We start from the raw sequence: 23,274 nt of genomic DNA, 5'->3' as shown, positions 1-23,274 counted from the left end.
CAAGTATAGGGGATCACAACAGTTTTCAGGTAGAGTATTCAACCCAAATTTATTGATTCGACACAAGGGGAGCCAAAGAATATTCTCAAGTATTAGCAACTGAGTGGTCAATTCAAACACACCTGGATAACTTAATATCTACAACAAGGTATTTAGTAGCAAAGTAATATGATAGTAGTGGTAACAGTAGCAAAATATAACGGTAGCAAAAGTAATGTTTTTGGTATTTTGTAGTGATTGTAACAATAGCAACGGAGAAGTAAATAAGCGAATATATGGAAAGCTCGTAGGCAATGGATCGGTGGTAGAGAATTATGCCGGATGTGGTTCATCATGTAAAGTCATAACCTAGGGTGACACAGAACTATCTCCAATTCATCAATGTAATGTAGGCATGTATTCCGATTATAGTCATACATTCTTATGGAAAAGAACTTGCATGACATCTTTTGTCCTACCCTCCCGTGGCAGCGGGGTCCTAGCGGAAACTAAGGGATATTAAGGCCTCCTTTTAATAGAGTACCGGACCAAAGCATTAACACATAGTGAATACATGAACTCCTCAAACTACGGTCATCATCGGGAGTGGTCCCGATTATTGTCACTTCGGGGTTGCCGGATCATAACACATAGTAGGTGACTATAGACTTGCAAGATAGGATCAAGAACTCACATATATTCATGAAAACATAATAGGTTCAGATCTGAAATCATGGCACTCAGGCCCTAGTGACAAGCATTAAGCATAGCAAAGTCATAGCAACATCAATCTCAGAACATAGTGGATACTAGGGATCAAACCCTAACAAAACTAACGCGATTACATGATAAATCTCATCCAACCCATCACCGTCCAGCAAGCCTATGATGGGATTACTCACGCACGGCGGTGAGCATCATGAAATTGGCGATGGAGGATGGTTGATGATGACGATGGCGACAGATTCCCCTCTCCGGAGCCCCGAACAGACTCCAGATCAGCCCTCCCGAGAGAGTTTAGGGCTTGGCGGCGGCTCCGTATCGTAAAACACGATGAATCTTTCTCTCTGGTTTTTTCTCTCCGAACACGAATATATAGAGTTGGAGTTGAGGTCGGAGGAGCTCCAGGGGGCCCACGAGGTAGGGGGCACGCCTAGGGGGGCATGCACGCCCCCCACCCTCGTGGCTAGGGTGTGGGCCCCCTGGTCTTGATCTTTTGCTAGTATTTTTTTATTATTTCTGAAAATAATCTCCGTGAAGTTTCAGGTCATTCCGAGAACTTTTGTTTCTGCACATAAATAACATCATGGCAATTCTGCTGAAAACAACGCCAGTCCGGGTTAGTTCCATTCAAATCATGCAAGTTAGAGTCCAAAACAAGGGCAAAAGTGTTTGGAAAAGTAGATACGATGGAGATGTATCAACTCCCCCAAGCTTAAACCTTTGCTTAGCCTCAAGCAATTCAGTTGACAAACTTAAAGTGATAAAGAAAAACTTTTACAAACTTGGTTTGCTCTTGTTGTAAATATGTAAAGCCAGCATTCAAGTTTTCAACAAAGATTATAAACTAACCATATTCACAATAATGCTTAGGTCTCATGTTTACTCATGCCAATGGCATAATCAACCAGCGAGCAATAATAATAAATCTCAGATGACAACACTTTCTCAAAACAATCATAATATGATATAACAAGATGGTATCTCGCTAGCCCTTTGAGACCGCAAAACATAAATGCAGAGCACCTTTAAAGATCAAGGACTGACTAGACATTGTAATTCATGGTAAAAGAGATCCAGTCAAGTCATACTCAATGTAAACTAACAGTAATGAATGCAGATGACAGAGGTGCTCTCCAGTGGGTGCTTTTTAATAAGAGGATGATGACTCAACATGAAAGCAAATAGATAGGCCCTTCGCAAGGGAAGCAGGGATTTGTAGAGGTGCCAGAGCTCGGTTTTAAAATAGAGATGAATAATATTTTGAGCGGTATGCTTTCATTGTCAACATAACAACCAAGAGATGGCGATATCTTCCATGCTACACACATTATAGGCGGTTCCCAAACAGAATGGTAAAGTTTATACTCCCCTCCACCAACAAGCATCAATCCATGGCTTGCTCGAAACAACGAGTGCCTCCAACTAACACAGTCTCAGGGGGAGTTTTGTTTGCAATTATTTTGATTTGATTTGCATAAAGCATGGGACTGGGCATCCCGGCGACCAACCACTTTCTCGTGAGTGAGGAGCGGAGTCCACTCCTCTTGAGAATAACCCGCCTAACATGGAAGATACGGACAGCCCTAGTTGATACATGAGCTATTTGAGCATACAAAACAGGATATTTATTTGAAGGTTTAGAGTTTGGCACATACAAATTTACTTGGAACGGCAGGTAGATACCGTATATAGGTAGGTATGGTGGACTCATATGGCATAACTTCGGGGTTTATGGAATTGTATGCACAAGAAATATTCCCGCTTAGTATGGGTGAAGGCTAGAAAAAGACTGGGAAGCGACCAGCTAGAGAGCGACAACAATCATGAACATGCATTAAAATTAATCAACACCGAATGCAAGCATGAGTATGATATAATGCACCATGAACATAAATATCGTAGAGGCTATGTTGATTTTGTTTCAACTACATGCGTGAACATGTGCCAAGTCAAGCTACTCGAATCGTTCAAAAGAGGATACCACCCTATCATACCACATCACAACCATTTTCATAGCATGTTGGCACGCAAGGTAAACCGTTATAAGCTCCTAGCTAAGTAAGCATGGCATAAGCAACTATAATCTCTAATTGTCATTGCAAACATGTTTATTCATAATAGGCTGAATCAGGAACGATGAACTAATCATATTTACAAAAACAAGAGAGGTCAAGTTCATACCAGCTTCTCTCCTCTCAATCAGTCCATCATATATCGTCATAATTGCCTTTCACTTGCACGACCGAATGATGTGAATAATAATAATAATAACAGTGCACATGCATTGGACTAAGCTGGAATCCGCAAGCATTCAATAAACAGGAGAAGACAAGGCAATATGGGCTCTTTTGTCAGATCAGCAATAATGCATATAAGAGCCACTTCAACAATTTAATCATGGTCTTCTCCTATTGACCCCCAAAGAAAAGAAAAGAAATAAAACTATTTACACGGGAAAGCTCCCAACAAGCAAAAGAAGAACATGAAATCTTTTTGGGTTTTCTTTTTAATTACTATTACAAGCATGGAAATTAAAACTAGCTAAAAACTACAACTATTTTTTTTGTTTTTCTCAAGGTTTATTAAACACACAAGAAGAAAGCAATAAAAAGGAAATAAACTAGCATGGATAATACAGTGAAAAAGTATGAGCACCGACATCTAGCGATGAGTGTGTGAACATGAATGTACTGTCGGTGAGAAATACGTACCCCCCCCCAAGCTTAGGCTTTTGGCCTAAGTTGGTCTAATGCCACAGATGGCCTGGCGGATATCCAAAGTTGTAGTTGGGGTCGTACTGAGATGCAGCAGTCATTGCATCGTGGGCTGCAGCTTGGAGGCAAGCTACCTCAGCCCTCCTCTTATACTCTTCCGCCTCCTCTCTGGTTATAAAATATCTCCCTTTTGCCTCCTCACAAAGGAACTAGTGAGATAGTGCTACTGACGGCATTTTTCTGCCTCGAAGCTCACAAGATCAGCATTACGCAAATATGCGTTAAATTCTTCCTTAATTCCTGCTCGATCCATGAAGTCCTTTGAAGGCCATTCACAAGGCCGCACTGGAGCGTCCCTTGGTGGCTCATCATCAGCATCATGCATTGCAAGCCTGGGTCCTTGTTTCCGTGAAGAACCACCTTGGTACATTTTCCTAAACATATTTCTTCCTCTGAAAAATTTCTGAAACTTTTAGTAACTTCTAAATAAAAGTGAACCAAACTCAACAAAATTGATAGCAACTACTCCTACAAGTGCCTAGAGCCTATATCATGCATCAAAACTACTTGGAACCACATAAATTTGACATGCAAGCTCAAGAACAGGGTCACCTAAGCAGCAAAAATATGCAATGAATAAAGCACTAGAACAAAAACTAATTGGACCATTGGAGGAGTCACATACCAAGGAACAATCCCCCAAAGCAGTTTTGTGAGAGGTGCTTTGAGCAAGGAGATCGAAAATCGCAGCAAAATGAGCTAGAACTCGTGCTTGAGCTGGATAATAGTGTTTGTAGGAGGAAGAAGGAGTGTGTGGGTGCAGGAATAAGTGGAGGAGGGGCACCATGGGCCCACGAGGTAGGGGGCGCACCCAGGGGGCAGGGCGTGCCCTCCACCCTCGTGACCAGGTGGATGCCCCCTGTTGTGTTCTCAGTGCCAAATATTCTCAAATATTCCAGAAAAAATCATATTTAAATTTCAGGGCATTTGGAGAACTTCTATTTTCGGGGCATTTTTATATTGCACGGATAATCAGAAAATAGACAAAATTACTATTTTTTCTTTATTTAATATAAATAACAGAAAGTAGAAAGAGGGTACAGAGAGTTGTGTTTTCTAAATTCATCCATCTCATGATCATCAAAGGAATCCATTAACAAGGTTGATCAAGTCTTGTTAACAAACTCATTCCGAATAACGTGGAACCGGAGAATTTTCGAATAACACTAGGTTACCTCAACAGGGATATGCACATCCCCAATAATAAGAACATCATATTTCTTCTTGACAGTAGGAAGAGGAAATTCAAAACCTCCAAAAATAATCGATGGAACTTTTCCAATAGAATTAATACTATGAACTTGAGGTTGTTTCCTCGGAAAGTGTACCGTATGCTCATTACCATTAACATAAGAAGTGGCATTGCCCTTGTTGCAATCAATAACAGCCCCTGCAGTATTCAAAAAGGGTCTTCAAAGAATAATAGACATACTATCGTCCTCAGGAATATCAAGAATAACAAAGTCCGTTAAAATAGTAACGTTTGCAACTACAACAGACACATCCTCACAAATACCGACAGGTATAGCAGTTGATTTATCAGCCATTTGCAAAGATATTTCAGTAGGTGTCAACTTATTCAAATCAAGTCTACGATACAAAGAGAGAGGCATAACACTAACACCGGCTCCAAGATCATATAAAGCAGTTTTAACATAGTTTCTTTTAATGGAGCATGGTATAGTGGGTACTCCTGGATCTCCAAGTTTCTTTGGTATTCCACCTTTAAAAGTATAATTAGCAAGCATGGTGGAAATTTCAGCTTCCGGTATCTTTCTTTTATTAGTAACAATTTCTTTCATATACTTAGCATAAGGATTCATTTTGAGCATATCAGTTAATCGCATATGCAAAAAGATAGGTCTAATCATTTCAGCAAAGCGCTCAAAATCCTCATCATCCTTTTTCTTAGATGGTTTGGGAGGAAAAGGCATGGGTTTTTGAACCCAAGGCTCTCTTTCCTTACCGTGTTTCCTAGCAACAAAGTCTTTCTTATCATAACGTTGATTCTTTGATTGTGGGTTATCAAGATCAACAACAGGTTCAATTTCTATATCATTATCATTACTAGGTTGAGCATCAACATGAACATTATCATTTACATTATCACTAGTTTCATGTTCATTACCAGATTGTGTTTTAGCATCAGAAATAGAAATATCATTTGGATTCTCAGGTGTTTCAGCAATAGGTTAACTAGAAGCATACAAAGTCCTATCATTTTTCTGTTTCTTCCTTTTAGAAGGACTAGGTGCATCTATATTATTTCTCTGAGTATCTTGCTCAATTCTCTTAGGATGGCCTTCAAGATACAAAGGTTCCTAAGTCATTTTACCAGTTCTAGTAGCCACTCTAACAGCATAGTCCTTATTCTTACTATTCAATTCATTGAGCAAATCATTTTGAGCTTTAAGTAGTTGTTCTACTTGAGTGGTAACCATAGAAGCATGTTTACTAATAAGTTTAAGTTCACCTTTGACATTGGCCATATAATCACCCAAGTGTTCAAGCATATCAGCACTGCGTTTTAATTCTCTACCAAAATAAGCATTGAAGTCTTCTTGCTTAACCATAAATTTATCAAACTCATCTAAGCATGGGCTAGCAAACTTAGTAAATGGGATTTCAGCTTTATCATATCTATAGAGAGAATTTACCTTTACTACCTGTGTCGGGTTATCAAGACCATGTGTTTCTTCAATAGGTGATGGATTAAGACCATATATTTCTTCAACAGGCGGTAAATTAAGATCATGTATTTCTTCAATAGGAGGTAAATTCTTAACATCTTCAGCTTTAATACCCTTTTCTTTCATGGATTTCTTTGCCTCTTGCATATCTTCAAGACTGAGAAATAGAACACCCCTTTTCTTCGTAGTTGGTTTAGGAATAGGCTCAGGAGTTGGCTCAGGAAGTGTCCAATTATTTTCATTTGTCAACATATTATTCAATAGAATTTCAGCTTCATCCGGTGTTCTTTCCCTAAAAACAGAACCAGCACAACTATCTAGGTAATCTCTGGAAGCATCGGTTAGTCCATTATAAAAGATACCAAGTATTTCATTTTTCTTAAGAGGGTGATCAGGCAAAGCATTAAGTAATTGGAGAAGCCTCCCCCAAGCTTGTGGGAGACTCTCTTCTTCAATTTGCACAAAATTATATATATCCCTTAAGGCATCTTGTTTCTTATGAGCAGGGAAATATTTAGCAGAGAAGTAATAAATCATATCCTGGGGACTACGCACACAACCAAGATCAAGAGAATTAAACCATATCTTAGCATCACCCTTTAATGAGAACGGAAATATATTAAGGATATAAAAGTAGCGAGTTCTCTCATCATTAGTGAACAGGGTGGCTATATCATTTAATTTAGTAAGATGTGCCACAACAGTTTCAGATTCATAGCCATAAAAAGGATCTGATTCAACCAAAGTAATTATCTTAGGATCAATAGAGAATTCATAATCCTTATCAGTAACAAAGATAGGTGAAGTAGCATAAGCAGGATCATATTTCATTCTAGCATTCAGAGTTTTTTGTTTAAGCTTAGCTAATAATTTCTTAAGATCACTTCTATCATTGCAAGCAAGAAAGTCTCTTTTAGTTTCTTCATCCATAACATAGCCCTCAGGCACAATAGGTAATTCATATTTATTAGGAGAGCCTTCATAATCACTTTCATCAGTATTATTAGTTTCAATAATTTCATTCTCTCTAGCCCTAGCAAGTTGTTCATCAAGAAATTCACCGAGTGGCATAGTAGTATCAAGCATAGAAGTAGTTTCATCATAAGTATCATGCATAGCAGAAGTGGCATCATCAATAATATGCGACATATCATAATCAATAGCAGAAGCAGGTTTAGGTGTCGCAATCTTACTCAAAATAGAGGGTGAATCAAGTGCAGAGCTAGATGGAAGTTCCTTACCTCCCCTCATAGTTGAGGGATAAATCTTGGTTTTTGGAACTCTCAAGTTCTTCATAATGATAAGCAGATATAAATCCCAAGTGACTCAAAGAATAGAGCTATGCTCCCCGGCAACGGCGCCAGAAAATAGTCTTGATAACACACAAGTTCTCCTCGGGCGATGTGAACTAGATTATTGACTCTAGTAAACCCTTTGGGTGTTGGTCACATGATGATGAGAACTATGGGTGTTAATCACATGGTGATGTGAACTATTGATGTTAAATCACATGGCGATGTGATCTAGATTATTGACTCTAGTGCAATCGGGAGACTGAAGGAAATATGCCCTAGAGGCAATAATAAAGTTATTATTTATTTCCTTATTTCATGATAAATGTTTATTATTCATGCTAGAATTGTATTAACCGGAAACATAATACATGTGTGAATACATAGACAAACAGAGTGTCACTAGTATGCCTCTACTTGACTAGCTCGTTGATCAAAGATGGTTAAGTTTCCTAACCATAGACATGAGTTGTCATTTGATTAATGGGTTCACATCATTAGGAGAATTATGTGATTGACTTGACCCATTCCGTTAGCTTAGCACTTGATCGTTTAGTTTGTTGCTATTGCTTTCTTCATGACTTATACATGTTCCTATGACTATGAGATTATGCAACTCCCCTTTACCGGAGGAACACTTTCTGTGCCACCAAACGTCACAACGTAACTGGGTGATTATAAAGGTGCTGTACAGGTGTCTCCGAAGGTACTTGTTGGGTTGGCATATTTCTAGATTAGGATTTGTCACTCCGATTGTCGGAGAGGTATCTCTGGGCCCACTCGGTAATGCACATCACTATAAGCCTTGCAAGCATTGCAACTAATGAGTTAGTTGTAGGATGATGTATTACGGAACGAGTAAAGAGATGATAACCCACAAGTATAGGGGATCGCAACAGCTTTCGAGGGTAGAGTATTCAACGCAAATTTATTGATTCGACACAAGGGGAGCCAAAGAATATTCTCAAGTATTAGCAGCTGAGTTGTCAATTCAACCACACCTGGATAACTTAATATCTGCAACAAGGTATTTAGTAGCAAAGTAATATGATAGTAGTGGTAACGGTAGCAAAAGATAACGGTAGCAAAAGTAATGTTTTTGGTATTTTGTAGTGATTGTAACAATAGCAACGGAAAAGTAAATAAGCGAAGAACAATATATGGAAAGCTCGTAGGCAATGGATCGGTGATAGAGAATTATGCCGGATGTGGTTCATCATGTAAAGTCATAACCTAGGGTAACACAGAACTAGCTCCAATTCATCAATGTAATGTAGGCATGTATTCCGATTATAGTCATACGTGCTTATGGAAAAGAACTTGCATGACATCTTTTGTCCTACCCTCCCGTGGCAGCGGGGTCCTAGCGAAAACTAAGGGATATTAAAGCCTCCTTTTAATAGAGTACCGGACCAAAGCATTAACACATAGTGAATACATGAACTCCTCAAACTACGATCATCATCGGGAGTGGTCCCGATTATTGTCACTTCAGGGTTGCCAGATCATAACACATAGTAGGTGACTATAGACTTGCAAGATAGGATCAAGAACTCACATATATTCATGAAAACATAATAGGTCCAGATCTGAAATCATGACACTCGGGCCCTAGTGACAAGCATTAAGCATAGCAAAGTCATAGCAACATCAATCTCAGAACATAGTGGATACTAGGGATCAAACCCTAACAAAACTAACTCGATTACATGATAAATCTCATCCAACCCATCACCGTCCAGCAAGCCTATGATGGAATTACTCACGCACGACGGTGAGCATCATGAAATTGGTGATGGAGGATGGTTGATGATGACGATGGCGACAGATTACCCTCTTCGGAGCCCCGAACGGACTCCGGATCAGCCCTCCCGAGAGAGTTTAGGGCTTGGCGGCAGCTCCATATATTTATTAAAACGCGATGAATCTTTCTCTGTGGTTTTTCTCTCCGAACACGAATATATAGAGTTGGAGTTGAGGTCGGAGGAGCTCCAGGGGGCCCACGAGGTAGGGGGGGCGTGCCCAGGGGGCAGGCGCGCCCCACCCTCATGGATAGGGTGAGGACCCCTTCGTCTTGATCTTTTGCCAGTATTTTTTATTATTTCCAAAAATAATCTTCGTGAAGTTTCAGGTCATTCCGAGAACTTTTGTTTCTGCACATAAATAACACCATGGCAATTCTGCTGAAAACAGCATCAATCTGGTTTAGTTCCATTCAAATCATGCAAGTTAGAGTCCAAAACAAGGGCAAAAGTGTTTGGAAAAGTAGATATTATGGAGACGTATCACCCTCCGGCAGGGTGCCGGAACGGGTCTAGAATGGTTTTCGGTGGCTACGGAGGCTTCTGGCGGCGGAAATCCCATTCTAGGTTATGTTCTGGGGGTTTCTGTATATATAAGAGGTTTTGGTGTCGAGAACAAGTCAGGGGGGTCTCCGGGCTGTCCACGAGGCAGGGGGCGCGCCCCCCCCCTCGTGGGTAGCCCGGGACTCTTCTGGCCCAACTCTTTTACTCCATGGCCTTCTTCTGGTCCAAAAATAAGTTTCGTGAAGTTTCAGGTCAATTGGACTCTGTTTGGTTTTCCTTTTCTGCGATACTCATAAACAAGGAAAAACATAAACTAGCACTGGCTCTAGTTAATAGGTTAGTCCCCAAAATCATATAATATAGCATATAAATGCATATAAAACATCCAAGGTTGATAATATAATAGCATGGAACAATCAAAATTTTAGATACGTTGGAGACGTATCAACCAACGATACATACGTGTCGGTTCCCCTTCTGTCACTGGGATCAAGCACCGTAAGATCGAACCCACTACAAAGCACATGTTCCCATTGCAAGATAAATAGATCAAGTTGGCCAAACAAAACCCAAATATCGGACAAGAAATACGAGGCTATAAGCAATCATGCATATAAGAGATCAAAGAAACTCAAATAACTTTCATGGATAAAAAGAGATAGATCTGATCATAAACTCAAAGTTCATCCGCTCCCAACAAACACACTGCAAAAAGAGTTACATCATATGGATCTCCAAGAGACCATTGTATTGAGAATCAAACGAGAGAGAGGAAGCCATCTAGCTACTAACTACGGACCCTAAGGTCTACAAAGAACTACTCACGCATCATCGGAGAGGCACCAATGGAAGTGGTGAACCCCTCCGTGATGGTGTCTAGATTGGATCTGGTGGCTCTTGACTCTGCGGCGGTTGGAATTTATTTTCGTCGACTCCCCTAGGGTTTCTGGAATATTGGGGTATTTACAGGGCAAAGAGGCGGTCTCGGGGGTACCCGAGGTAGGCACAACCCACCAAGGCGCACCTGGGTCTCCAGGCGCCCCCTGGTGGGCTGTGCTCCCCTCGGAGCACCCCCCAGGAGCTGCCTTGGCCCATTGGGTGTCTTCTGGTCCATAAAAAATCTCCGTAAAGTTTCGTTGCATTTGGACTCTGTTTGGAATTGATTTTCTGCGATGTAAAAAACATGCAGAAAACAGCAAGTGGCACTTGGCACTATGTCAATAGGTTAGTACAAAAAAATGACTATAAAATGATTATAAAACATCCAAGATTGATAATATAACAGCATGGAACAATCAAAAATTATAGATACGTTGGAGATGTATCAGGGCACAATGAGGTTGTTGGCAAGAAAGTCTCTTTCCCGGCAAGTGTGGCTACTAGAGCATGAAAACAGTGATGTACAATGTGGGTGAGCAACAACTTTCACTCATTAATTTGAAGGATTACAATTTTTCGCCTTTTCTTTGACATTTCCTATTTTACTTAGTTTGTTTACCTATTTCCGTCTTTCTGTTATAGTTCAGTTGTTCACCGGTTTTCCATGGTCTTCATGGTTCTCTTTGCTTCTTCACTGATTTTTATGGTTCTCTTTAGTTTTTCTTTGTTGTTTTTTGGCATTTCTTCACTGGTATCTTTGTGTGTTTTTCTACACATGTCTACTTCTGCACAGTGTACATCTTTATGTGAAGTCCACACTCACATCCTGTTTGTTCGACGGCATGTAGCGGCATCGGCGCCCCTTTTGGCTCAACGGCTGGCGCACGACTCCCCCATGTTGCCGCGGTGCCGCACTGCTTCCAGCCTCCTTCGCCTCTAATTCTGGTAGAGCGATAAGAGGACTCGCTTCGAACCACCCACAATGGATCTGCCTCCACTTCAACTCGGCCTCCACTCGTTGATCGACGATGTTATACACGAGATTTTGTTCCGCATCCCATGGGATAATCCGACAAGCCTTGTCCATGCCTTCGTCGTCTGCACCACCATGTTCGAGCTTATCTTTGACGGCACCCTTTTTTGACGACTATCGGACCTTCCATGGGATGCCCGCGGTCTTGGGCTACCTCCACAACAAATCCTATGAAAGAAACGATGTCGCTCAATTCTTTCCCACCAGAGCCTTTTGCACATTCGTTTGCGAGAACGAAGACTGGGATGCGGTCAAATCCCGCCATGCCCGTGTCCTCTTCTACATGCCCGAGGAGAAGGATACGGATTTCATCGTTTGGGACCCCATCACGGCAACTAGATGGTGAGTTCCACCTACTCCAAGCTATTGAAGAAACTTTCTGCAGGAGAGGAGATAGCCTAGATGGTCACGGACCTCTGCGCCAAGGACTATTGTGACCCCTGGGCTACCATGGCGGTCCCATCCTCATGGCTTTCGTCGGCTCCAACGTGGTAGAGAAGACCTTGTTTGCCTCCGTTTACTCATCCAAGACAACTGAGTGGAGCGAAATGATCTCGGTTGAGAACCAGAGTGGCGTCGTTACGTATCCGTTTGACACCATCTTGCATTTGTATGCCATTGGAGACGGGGCACACTGCGGTTGGGGGAAAGAAAGTGTATATCCCCATAAAGTGGGGCTACTACAACATGAAAATAGTGATGTCCAATGTGGGCAAGCACGAAATTTCACTTATTAATTGGTAGGGCTAAGGTATTTTGCGTTTTCTTGTTTTACTTTGTTTCATTACAATTTTCCATCTTTCTGTATTAGGTCATTTCTTCACCGGTTTTCTGTGGTTTTCATGGTTTTCTTTTCTTCTTCAGTGACTTTTTATGGGTTTCTTTGTGTTTTTATTTGTTGTGTTTTGGCGTTTCTTCATCAGTTTTGTGTGTGTGTTTCCCACGTATGTCTACTTTTACACAATGTACATTTTTAAGTGTAATCCCCACTGGTAGCATGTTCGTTCGATGACATGCAGCGGCATGGCGCCCCTTTGGGCTCAACGGGTGGCGCACCGCTAGTCCATGCCGTCGCGACGCCACACTCCTTCCAACCTCCGCCCCTTTGCCGCTAATGTTGATAGAGCGATAGGGAAACTCGGCCACAACCCCCCGCCATGAATCCGCCTCCACCGCAACTCAGCCTCCACTTGCTGATTAATGACGCTATCCATGAGATTTTGTTCTGCATCCCGTCGGATGACCCGATGAGCCCCATCCATGCCTCTGTTGTCTGCCACCTTGCTTGAGATCATCTCTTACCCCACTTTTTTTCACGACTACCGGGCCTTCCACGGGACGCCCCCGATCTTGGGATACCTCCACAACAATTCCTACGAGTGCCACGACGTTGCTCAATTTGTACCCACCGGAGCGTTCTGCCCACTCATTTGCGAGCTCGAAGACTAGGATGCGGTCGACTCCTGCCATGGTCGCCTCCTCTTCTACACACCCCGGGAGAAGGATACAGATTTCATTGTTTGGGACCCCATCAACGGAAACTGGTGGGTGATTTCCACTGACTCCTATCTATTTAAGATAGTTTGTGGTGGAGAGGTGATAACCTGGATGGTTGCGGTCCTCTGTGCCAGGGATTGTTGAGACCACTTGTGCTACCATGATGATCCCTTCCTCTTATCTTTCGTATGCTCCAACGTGGTAGAAAAAGACCGTGTTCACCTCCGTGTACTCATCCGAGACTACCGGGTGGAGCAAAATGATCTTGGTTGAGAACCCGAATGCCATTGTTACTTATCGGTTTGACAACATTTTGCATCCGTGTGCCATTGAGTAGACGGGGCACACCGCGGTTGCAAGAAAAAGAAAATTCTCTTTGCCATGAAGTGTGGCTACTAGAGCATGAAAATAGTGATGTATAATGTGGGCGAGCAAGAACTTTCACTCGTTAATTTGCAGGATTACAATTTTTCATGCTTTCTTTTTTTTCCTAGTTTACTTTGTTTGTTTACCGATTTTCGTCTTTCTGTTTTAGTTCACTTATTCACCGGGTTTCCATGGTCTTCATGGTTATCTTCGCTTCTTCGTGTTTTTTTATGGTTCTTTACAGTTTTTGTTGGTTGGTTTTTGGCGTTTCTTCACCGGTATCTTTGTGTGTGTGTTTCTACACATGTCTACCTTTACAGAATGTACATTTTTATGTGAAGTCCACACTCACAGTCTGTTTGTTCGACGACATGTAGCGGCAGCGGCGCCACTCTTGGCTCAACGGCTGGCGAATGACTCCCCCCTGTTGCTGCGGTGCCGCACTACTTTCAGCCGCCGTCGCTCATGCTTATAGAGTGATAGGGCGAATTTCCCCCAACCACCAAGAATGAATCCACCTCCACTGCAACTCAGCCTCCACTCGCTGATCGACAACGTTATCCGCGAGATTTTGTCCTGCATCCTGTCGGATGGCCCGACGATCCTCATCCACACCTTCGTCTTCCGCACCACCTTGCTGGAGATAATCTTTGACCCCACCTTTTTTCGCGACTACATGGCCTTCCATGGGACACCCATGAACTTGGGCCGCCTCAATAACAAATCCTACGAGAGCAACGACGTCGCTCAATTCTTTACCACTGGAGCCTTCTACCCACTCGTTTGCGAGCACCGAGAATTGGATGTGGTTGACTCCCGCCATGTACCCATTCTCTTCTATGGGCCTGGGGAGAAGGATACTGGTTTCATCATTTGGACCCCATCACTAACCACTTGCAAGTGATTTCCACTGGCTCCAAGCTATTGAAGATTCTTTGTGCTTGTGAGGAGATAACCTGGATGGTCGCGGAGCTCTGCGCCACGGACTATTGCGACCACTTGGGCTGACGGTCCCTTCCTCGTGCCTTTCATTTGCTCCAACGTGGTAGAAAAGACCATGTTCACCTCCGTTTACTCATCCGAGACTACCGAGTGGAGCGAAATGATCTCAGTTGAGAATCAGAGTGTCGTTGTTACATATTTGTTTGGCACCATCTTGCATCTGTATGTCACTAAGGAGACGGGGGCACACCATGGTTGGGGAGAAGAAAGTCTATTTCCTGATCAAGTAGGGCAACCGCGACATGAAAATAGTGATGTATGATGTGGGCTTTCACTAATTCATTTGTAGGACCATGGTTTCCTGTGTTTTCTTTGGTTTTTCCTTTTTTTACTTCGTTTCATTACTAGTTTTTCAACTTACTGTTTTAGTTCATTTCTTTACCGGTTTTCCGTGGTTTTCATGATTTTCTTTGCTTATTTTTCATGGGTTTCTTTGGTTGTTCTTTGTTGGGTGTCGGTATTTCTTCACCAGTTTCTTTGTGTGTGTTTCCCACACATGTCTATTTTTACACAACTTTAAGTGTGATCCCCTTTGGTTGCCTGTTCGTTTGACGGCACGTGGTGGGGGTGGCTCCCCTTACGGCTCGACAGACGGTGCACGGCTCCCCCCATGCTGCCGTGGTGCCACACTACTTCCAGCCTCTGCCGCTTATGCTGATAGAGCGATAGGTGGACTCGCCCCCAACAACCCGCAATGTATCCCCCTCCACCGCAACTCAGCCTCCACCTGCTGATCGATGATGCTATCCATGAGATTTTGTTCCGCATCCCGTCAGATGACCCAACGAGACCCGTACACACCTCCGCCGTCTGCACCACCTAGCTTGAGATCATCTCCGACCCCACTTTTTTTTCGTGACTACCGATCCTTCCATGGGACGCCCCCGATCTTGGGCTACCTCCACAAAAAATCCTATGAGAGTGAAAGTGCAACTATCCCTAGGTGGTTTTGGTAATTCATAACAACATATAGCTTATTGAGCTAATGCTATTCCAAGATGATTATTTCAGGAAAGCTCAATGATTGGCATGGCATGGATGTGAAAGTGGAACCCTCAAAATGCTAAGGACAAAGGATTGGCTCAAGCTCAAAAGCTCAAGACTCTTCATTTTATATTTTAGTGATCCAAGATCACATTGAGTCTTTAGGAAAAGCCAATACTATCAAGGAGGGATGAGGTGTTGCTTAATGAGCCTCTTGCTTCATGTGCTTAGTAATATGCTCCAAAAACCCTCAACTACTTTCCCATATCCACATTTGACCTAAACCCTAAGCCAAACTCGGTCCTACCGATTCTTCCTATCCGGCGCCACCGAGTTTTCATTTGTCATAAGCCACTGCCAAACCCTAGCAATTCGGTCCTACCGATAGGGATCTCGGTCTCACCAAGATGGGGTTGCAAACTCTCTGTTTCCCTTTCGTAACTTTTCGGTCTCACCGAAAGAGCGAATCGGTCCCACCGAGATTGCATGTAAATTCAGTGTTTCCCCTTTGTAACTTTTCGGTCTCACCGAAAGAGCAAATCGGTCCCACCGAGTTTGCCTGACCAACTCTCTGGTTAGCTAATTACCAATATCGGTCTCACCGAGTTTGTGTAATCGGTCTCACCGAGATTACGTTATGCCCAAACCCTAACCATATCGGTCCTACCGAGTTGCATGTCAGTCCCACCGAAAATCTCTAACGGTCACTAGGTTTACATTTTCGGTCCGACCGAGTTTGTTGATTCGGTCCCACCGAGATTGGGAAACTGTGTGTAACGGTTGGATTTTGTGTGGAGGCTATATATACCCCTCCACCTCCTCTTCATTCATGGAGAGAGCCATCAGAACACACACACCATTCCAACTCATATGTTCTGAGAGAGAACCACCTACTCATGTGTTGAGACCAAGATATTCCATTCCTACCATATGAATCTTGATCTCTAGCCTCTCCAAGTTGCTTTCCACTCAAATCTTCTTTCCACCAAATCCAAATCCTATGAGAGAGAGTTGAGTGTTGGGGAGACTATCATTTGAAGCACAAGAGCAAGGAGTTCATTACCTACACACCATTTGTTACTTCTTGGAGAGTGGTGTCTCCTAGATTGGCTAGGTGTCACTTGGGAGCCTCTGACAAGATTGTGGAGTTGAACCAAGGAGTTTGTAAGGGCAAGGAGATCGCCTACTTCGTGAAGATCTACCGCTAGTGAGGCAAGTCCTGTGTGGGCGATGGCCATGGTGGGATAGACAAGGTTGCTTCTTCGTGGACCCTTTGTGGGTGGTTGCTTCTTTGTGGACCCTTCGTGGGTGGAGCCCTGTGTGGACTTGCGCAACCGTTACCCTTGGGTGGAGCCCTGTGTGGACTCGCGCAACCGTTACCCTTCGTGGGCTGAAGTCTCCATCAACGTGGATGTAGGATAGCACCACCTATCCGAACCACGGGAAAAACATCCGTGTCTCCAATTGCGTTTGAATAATTCTCCAAACCCTTCCCTTTACATTCTTGCAAGTTGCATGCTTTACTTTCCGCTGCCATATACTCTTTGCATGCTTGCTTGAATTGTGTGATGATTGCTTGACTTGTCCTAATAGCTAAAATCTGCCAAGAACTAAAATTGGGAAAAGGTTAAGTTTTTATTTGGTCAAGTAGTCTAATCACCCCCCTCTAGACATACTTTCGATTTCCTACAAGTGGTATCAGAGCTTTGGTCTCCATTTGCTTTGATCTCCATAGCTTTTGGTGGTCATAGCCTTGGTTTCACAACCTAGGAGAGTATGGCGTCTAGCGAGGGAAATTACCACCGTAGAGGTCACTACTTTGATGGTACTAATTTTGCTAGTTGGAAGCATAAAATGAAAATGCATATTCTTGGACATAACCCCGCCGTTTGGGCTATTGTGTGTGTTGGTTTGCAAGGTGACTTCTTTGATGGGAGAGAACCAAACCGTGAAGCTACCGCGGATGAGTTGAAGATGTTGCAATACAATGCTCAAGCTTGTGATATTCTCTTCAACGGATTGTGCCCCGAAGAATTCAACAAAATCAGCCGTCTTGAGAATGCAAAGGAAATTTGGGACACTTTGATTGATATGCACGAAGGTACCGACTCCGTCAAGGAATCCAAGTTGGATGTGCTTCAAAGCCAACTTGACAAGTTCAAGATGAAGGATGGTGAAGGTGTCGCTGAAATGTACTCTAGGCTTGCTCTCATCACAAATGAGATTGCCGGCTTAGGAAGTGAAGAGATGACCGATAGATTCATCATCAAGAAGATTCTAAGAGCCTTGGATGGAAAATATGATACCGTGTGCACATTGATCCAAATGATGCCAAATTACAAAGATCTCAAGCCAACGGAGGTGATTGGAAGAATTGTTGCTCATGAGATGTAACTTAAGGATAAAGAGGAACTTCACAACAAATCAAGTGGTGCCTATAAAGCCTCATGTGAAGCCCCTACATCATCAAGTGAGAAACAAGACTTCAATGAAGAATTGAGCTTAATGGTGAAGAACTTCAACAAGTTCTACAAGAGTAGAAGCAAAGATAGAAGCTTCAAGTCAAGGTCCTACAATGACAAAAGATCTTCTAGTCGAGAGCGAAACTGCTACAATTGTGGAAGACCCGGACACTATTCCAATGAGTGTACGGCTCCCTACAAGAGAAGAGAAGATTCTCCAAGAAGAAGAAGCAAAGAATCACCACCAAGAGAGAGAAGGAGTAGAGATGATCGTTATGAACGAAGATACTCACGGAGAAGCAAGGATTCGGAAAGGAAGGAAAAATCATCAAGGAGCTACACAAGACGAAGACATCAAGCTCATGTTGGTGAATGGGTATCCGGCTCCGACTCCGACAGCCACTCCGAGAGAAGTTATCACTCCGACTCCGAAGATACTCAAGATGAAGGTGTTGCCGGTCTAGCACTTGTGTCAACCAACTCCTACGACATATTTGACTCACCAAATGAAGGAATTGGAAGATGCTTCATGGCCAAAGGTCCTAAGGTAACACACCCGAGTATGTTGATTTCAATAGTGATGAAGATGACTTGTTAGGTGATGATTTGCTTGTTGACAACTCTAGTGATGAATACTACGATGAAACGTCAATTAATCATGCTAATCAAGATAAAACGAATGACAATGATAAGGAGAAGATTGAGGCTCTAACTAAATAACTAAACACTCTTAAGTTAGCTCATGAAACTATCTTCGAAGTTCATCAAGAACTTTTAAGAGCTCATGAGAAATTACGCTTTGAAAAGCTCAATCTTGAGCAAGAGCATGAGTTCTTAAAAGCAATCAATGATGATCTCCGCAAGAAAAGTTCTTCTTACATTGCCAAGCGTTTACTCTTATCCACTTACATGCCTCAAGTCAAGTCTAGTAACAAGAACAAGAAAGATTCTTCCTCTAGTAGTAACAATGATCATGCTAAATCAAATATTGTTGCTTCTAGTAGTTCTCTTGATTCCACTAATGATTCTCTTAGCCAAGTTACACTTGAGCAAGAAAATATCTTATTGAACGGAATTATAGAGAAAGGAGTGTACAAAAGCCTTGCCGGGAGTAAGCAATTCGAGGAAATTGTGCGCAAGCAAGGAATGCACCAGAAGAATCAAGGTGTTGGTTTTGAACGAAAGTTCAATGCCAATGGAGTTGAGTGGGAAGAAGATCAATACCCCAAGACAAAGTTTATTCCTCAACAAGAGAAGTATGATACTTCTTTCAAGGGGACACAAGCTCAAGATGATCTTCCACCACAAGACTACAAGCAAAAAGGCAAGGACAAGCTTCAAGAGGAAATTGACGCATTTGAAGAAACTCCTAAGACCTTAGTCAAGTGGATTCCCAAGACTACTTCAAGTTCCACTTCATCAAGTATGACTACAACTCCAAGGATTCCCATCAAGATGATGTGGATCCAAAAGAAGAAGAACTAGAGAGTTCTTGAGGGTGACTCCGCCAACATACTTCACTCTTATCATTTTGGCAAGAACAAGTGCAATCAACTTCCACATCTTGCACTAGTTCAAGGAGTCACAAACCCTCTTGTTGGTAAGACAAGGGACAAGGTAACCTAAAAGTTTTCATGGACATCATCTTGTGTGTGCATCACTCTATGTCTATGGATATCCTTGTTTGTTCCTTGTGGGACTAACCCATGTAGGTATTGAAAGTGCAATTCACTCAAATGGATAGCTCCAAGTGATCTACATCAACATTGAGCATCCACATCTTCAACATCTACATGAAGTCATCATCGACAAAACCCAAGGTTAGTTCATCCCTCTTAGGGGGGATATCACATCTAGGGGGAGCTTTACTCTAAGACTTGATCTAAAGCAACTCTAAAGATGTGAACACAACAATGCTTTATGTAAAAGTGGTAACCCCACTTGAGCTTAAACGATGAGTATGACCTATGATCAAGTGTTCTCACTTGACTCCTAAGTCAATATACTCATATATAGATGACCTAGTCATCGCAAATTGCTTGATAGATGCTATAATTGGTTGTGCATGCCTTGTCACATATTTCATTTGCCATCTTATTGTGTGAGCATGCTGGTTGCATCTTTTACTCGTTCGAGGACATCCACTTGTTGTTTTGATTGTTTGGTTTTATTTTCTTTTGCCAAGTGGATGGACAAGAATGCCTAAGAACCTCCTCTAGCTATCTATGCTTTTCTCGTCTCAAACTCTATTCATGCTGCATCACAAAATTTGATCAAGTCAGATTCGAACCACTCTGTGTGAGGAGCGCTCGGAGTCCCCGATTCGTCATAGACTTAAACTTCCAAACCTCTTTATGATTCTCGGTCTGAACGATACCCCACTTTCGGTCCTACTGAGATCATTAAGTTGATCTAGGTTTTCGATCTCGGTGCAACCGATTTGAACCTTTCGGTCACACCGAGTTTCAGTAACTGCCTGCAGTTATGAATCTCGGTGCCACCGAGTTGTTCCACTCGGTCACACCGACAGGGTCGGGCTATATATAGTCACGGGCAAAATTTTGGAAATTTCTCCGAACCCCTCGCCCGCGCAATAGCCTGCTCTGCCCTCGTGGTCTCCGGATCGTCTTCTCGCCGCCAGCCGCCTCCAGTCGCTGGTCTCCGTCGCCGTCAACGGGAATTCTGCCCCACCGTTGCCGCCGTAGCAAGTCTCCGCCGAACTAGGGTATGGACTTGATCACAGTGCTATTCCCCGTCCGATTCCTAGCACATTGTGTTCTTCATGATTCTTGCCACGATTGAAACACTCCTATCCAGTCAATGCGCCCGTAGATTAGCTTTGATTCGAAAATTTTAGGGTTAGGTTTCCGCCGAAACCATCTTGGACCCACCGAGTTGAAAAACTCGGTCCCACCGATTTGGCTTATGCCATTGCACAAGTGAGACTCGGTCTGACCGAGAATTACTTATTGGTGTGACCGATTATGGAACTCAGTGAAACCCTAGCAGTCTCGGTGCCACCGAACTGTGACTCGGTCTGACCGAGTTCACTAGTTTAGGTGCCAAAACTGCTTCGGTATCACCGGGTTTAAAAATCGGTAGATCCGAGATGATTTCAGTGAGAAACTAAAACTAAGTTTTTGGATCATTCTTTTGCAAAAATCTCTGCATTTTGTGATGCTCATCCACTCTATCTCATCTATAACCTATTCACAGGGTCAGCAGTCAGAGTGCAGCATGTCTGATCAAAGTGATAGCCAGAACATGTCAGAGCAGCAGGTGCACATGAGTGAGGGCACTAGTCCCTCCAGCTCTTCAGATGAGGGCAGCAGGAGCACCCCTAGCAACTTGCCAAAGGCTGCCACGAGACAGAGGAAGAAGAGAACTTCAGACTCTGAAGATGAAGATTATGTGGCAGAGGAAGAGGCCACTTCCAAGAGAGTTGAGCCAGCTCAAGGCACAAAGCCAGGGCTGAAAATCAAAAGGCCAGCAGGCAGGCAGCCAATGTTAAAGGCCAGAATGTCAACTGAGAAGCCCATAGAGCCAGTTGCAGCTGAAGGCAAGAAAAGAAAGGAAAGGGTGAAGAAGACTGTGGCTAGAGTGCTTGGCAAAGCTTCCATCATGGAAGAGGAAGAAGAAGAAGAGGTGGCTGCACCAGCGCCCAAGGCACCCAAGCTAATGGGAGATGCCATAAAATCAGGGGGAGCTGCTTCCAAGGCCAAGCTAGCTCCAAAGCCAAAGCCAAAGAGGAACACAAGATGCATTCCTGCAGCTGAGAAGAACAAGGCCCCAGTGCCTGAGACTGTTGCTGAAGAAGAGGATGAAGAGCAAATTCTGAGAAAGCTAAAGCCCAAGATCCGAGACCACAACGATGCTCATCCTGTGGCTGAGGACATGAAGCTCAGGAGAGATTCAGGGCTGAGGAAGTGGAGAGAAGCAGACCCATATGCTTCAAGGAGAAGGACAGCAGTTGACTACAGGTTTCACACCAAGGAGCAGCAGGATTTCTATGAGACTGTTTTGCTTGATAAGAAGCCAATAGTCTGTGATATGAGATGGGTTGATTGGCAATACATTAAGGACAATGAAGAGTACTACCCAGGAGTTCAGGACAGCTTCAAGGCGTGTGGAGTAGAGGACTTTGTTGGGCAGAAGCTCACAAAGTGGAACGAGGAACTCATCATGCAGTTCTACTCCACAGCTCACTTTTATCCAGATGGGAGGATCACATGGATGTCTGAGGGTACGAGGTACCAATCCACTGTTGAGGAATGGGCACAGCTCATTAATGCCCCAGAGGAGCATGATGATGACATGGACATATATGCCAAGAAGAAGATGGACCACAATTCCATGTCCAATATGTATAAGTAAATTCCAAATGAGGCACTTGACACTTTCAAATTTGGCTCAGTGCACTATCTTCTGCCAGGACTGCCAACCATCAATTGGATCTTGAGGCACACCTTGTTGCCCAAGTCAGGTGATCACAAGATGATCAGAGGCCATGTGATCAACTTGCTACATGTATTTGATGTGCCTCAGAAGTTCAAGGTGATGAGCCTCATAGTGGAAACAATCAAGAGGACTGCAGAAGATCAGAAGAGGAGTTGCGGATATGCCCCCCAAATTCAGGAGCTCATCAACTCCAAGATCGGCACGGGCATATACTTATTGGACAAGGAACATTTGCCCATCCGTCCAGATTTTGAGGACAATCAAGTTGTCATGACTGAGAACGAGCCATCATCTGCCCAAGCATATGCAAAGAAGGAGAAGGCGAGGAAGGAGAAAGCTGCCAAGATGCCTACTCAAGAGGAGGCATCTGAGTATTTCTTGAAGACTAAACAAGAGCAGCTTGGTTACTAAATTGCATCCACGCTAAGGATTGAGCAAAGTCTAGCCACCCTCACTCAGAATCAGCAGAGCCTAGAGAGAATCATGGAACAGAAGTTCTACGACTTGGATGTCAAAGTAACGGAAGTTTAGTCTGCAGTGGAGCAGCTCCAGGAGGACATGCAGGAGAGGAGAGGCAGGACTACCACTCATGCCTTTGCCAGAGTGCCAAGAGGTCCGAGGTCGTCTGCCGTGCCAGTTGCTGACACAAGAGCCACCACCTCAGCACCAGCCAAAGCCTCAGTTCCACCAGCTCCAACATCTACTTCAGCTCCAACTCCAGCGTCTACTTCAGCGTCTACCAAAGCCTTCGTCCTTGGAGTGATCCGGACTCCACCACCACCAGAAGATCAAGCCTGAGCGTCGATCTAGCACTATGCATTTTCTAGGA

The sequence above is a fragment of the Triticum urartu genome, chromosome 3 (assembly GCF_003073215.2).
Source record: "Triticum urartu cultivar G1812 chromosome 3, Tu2.1, whole genome shotgun sequence".
NCBI classification, from domain to species: domain Eukaryota; kingdom Viridiplantae; phylum Streptophyta; class Magnoliopsida; order Poales; family Poaceae; genus Triticum; species Triticum urartu.
Note: the sequence above shows the minus strand (reverse complement) of the source record.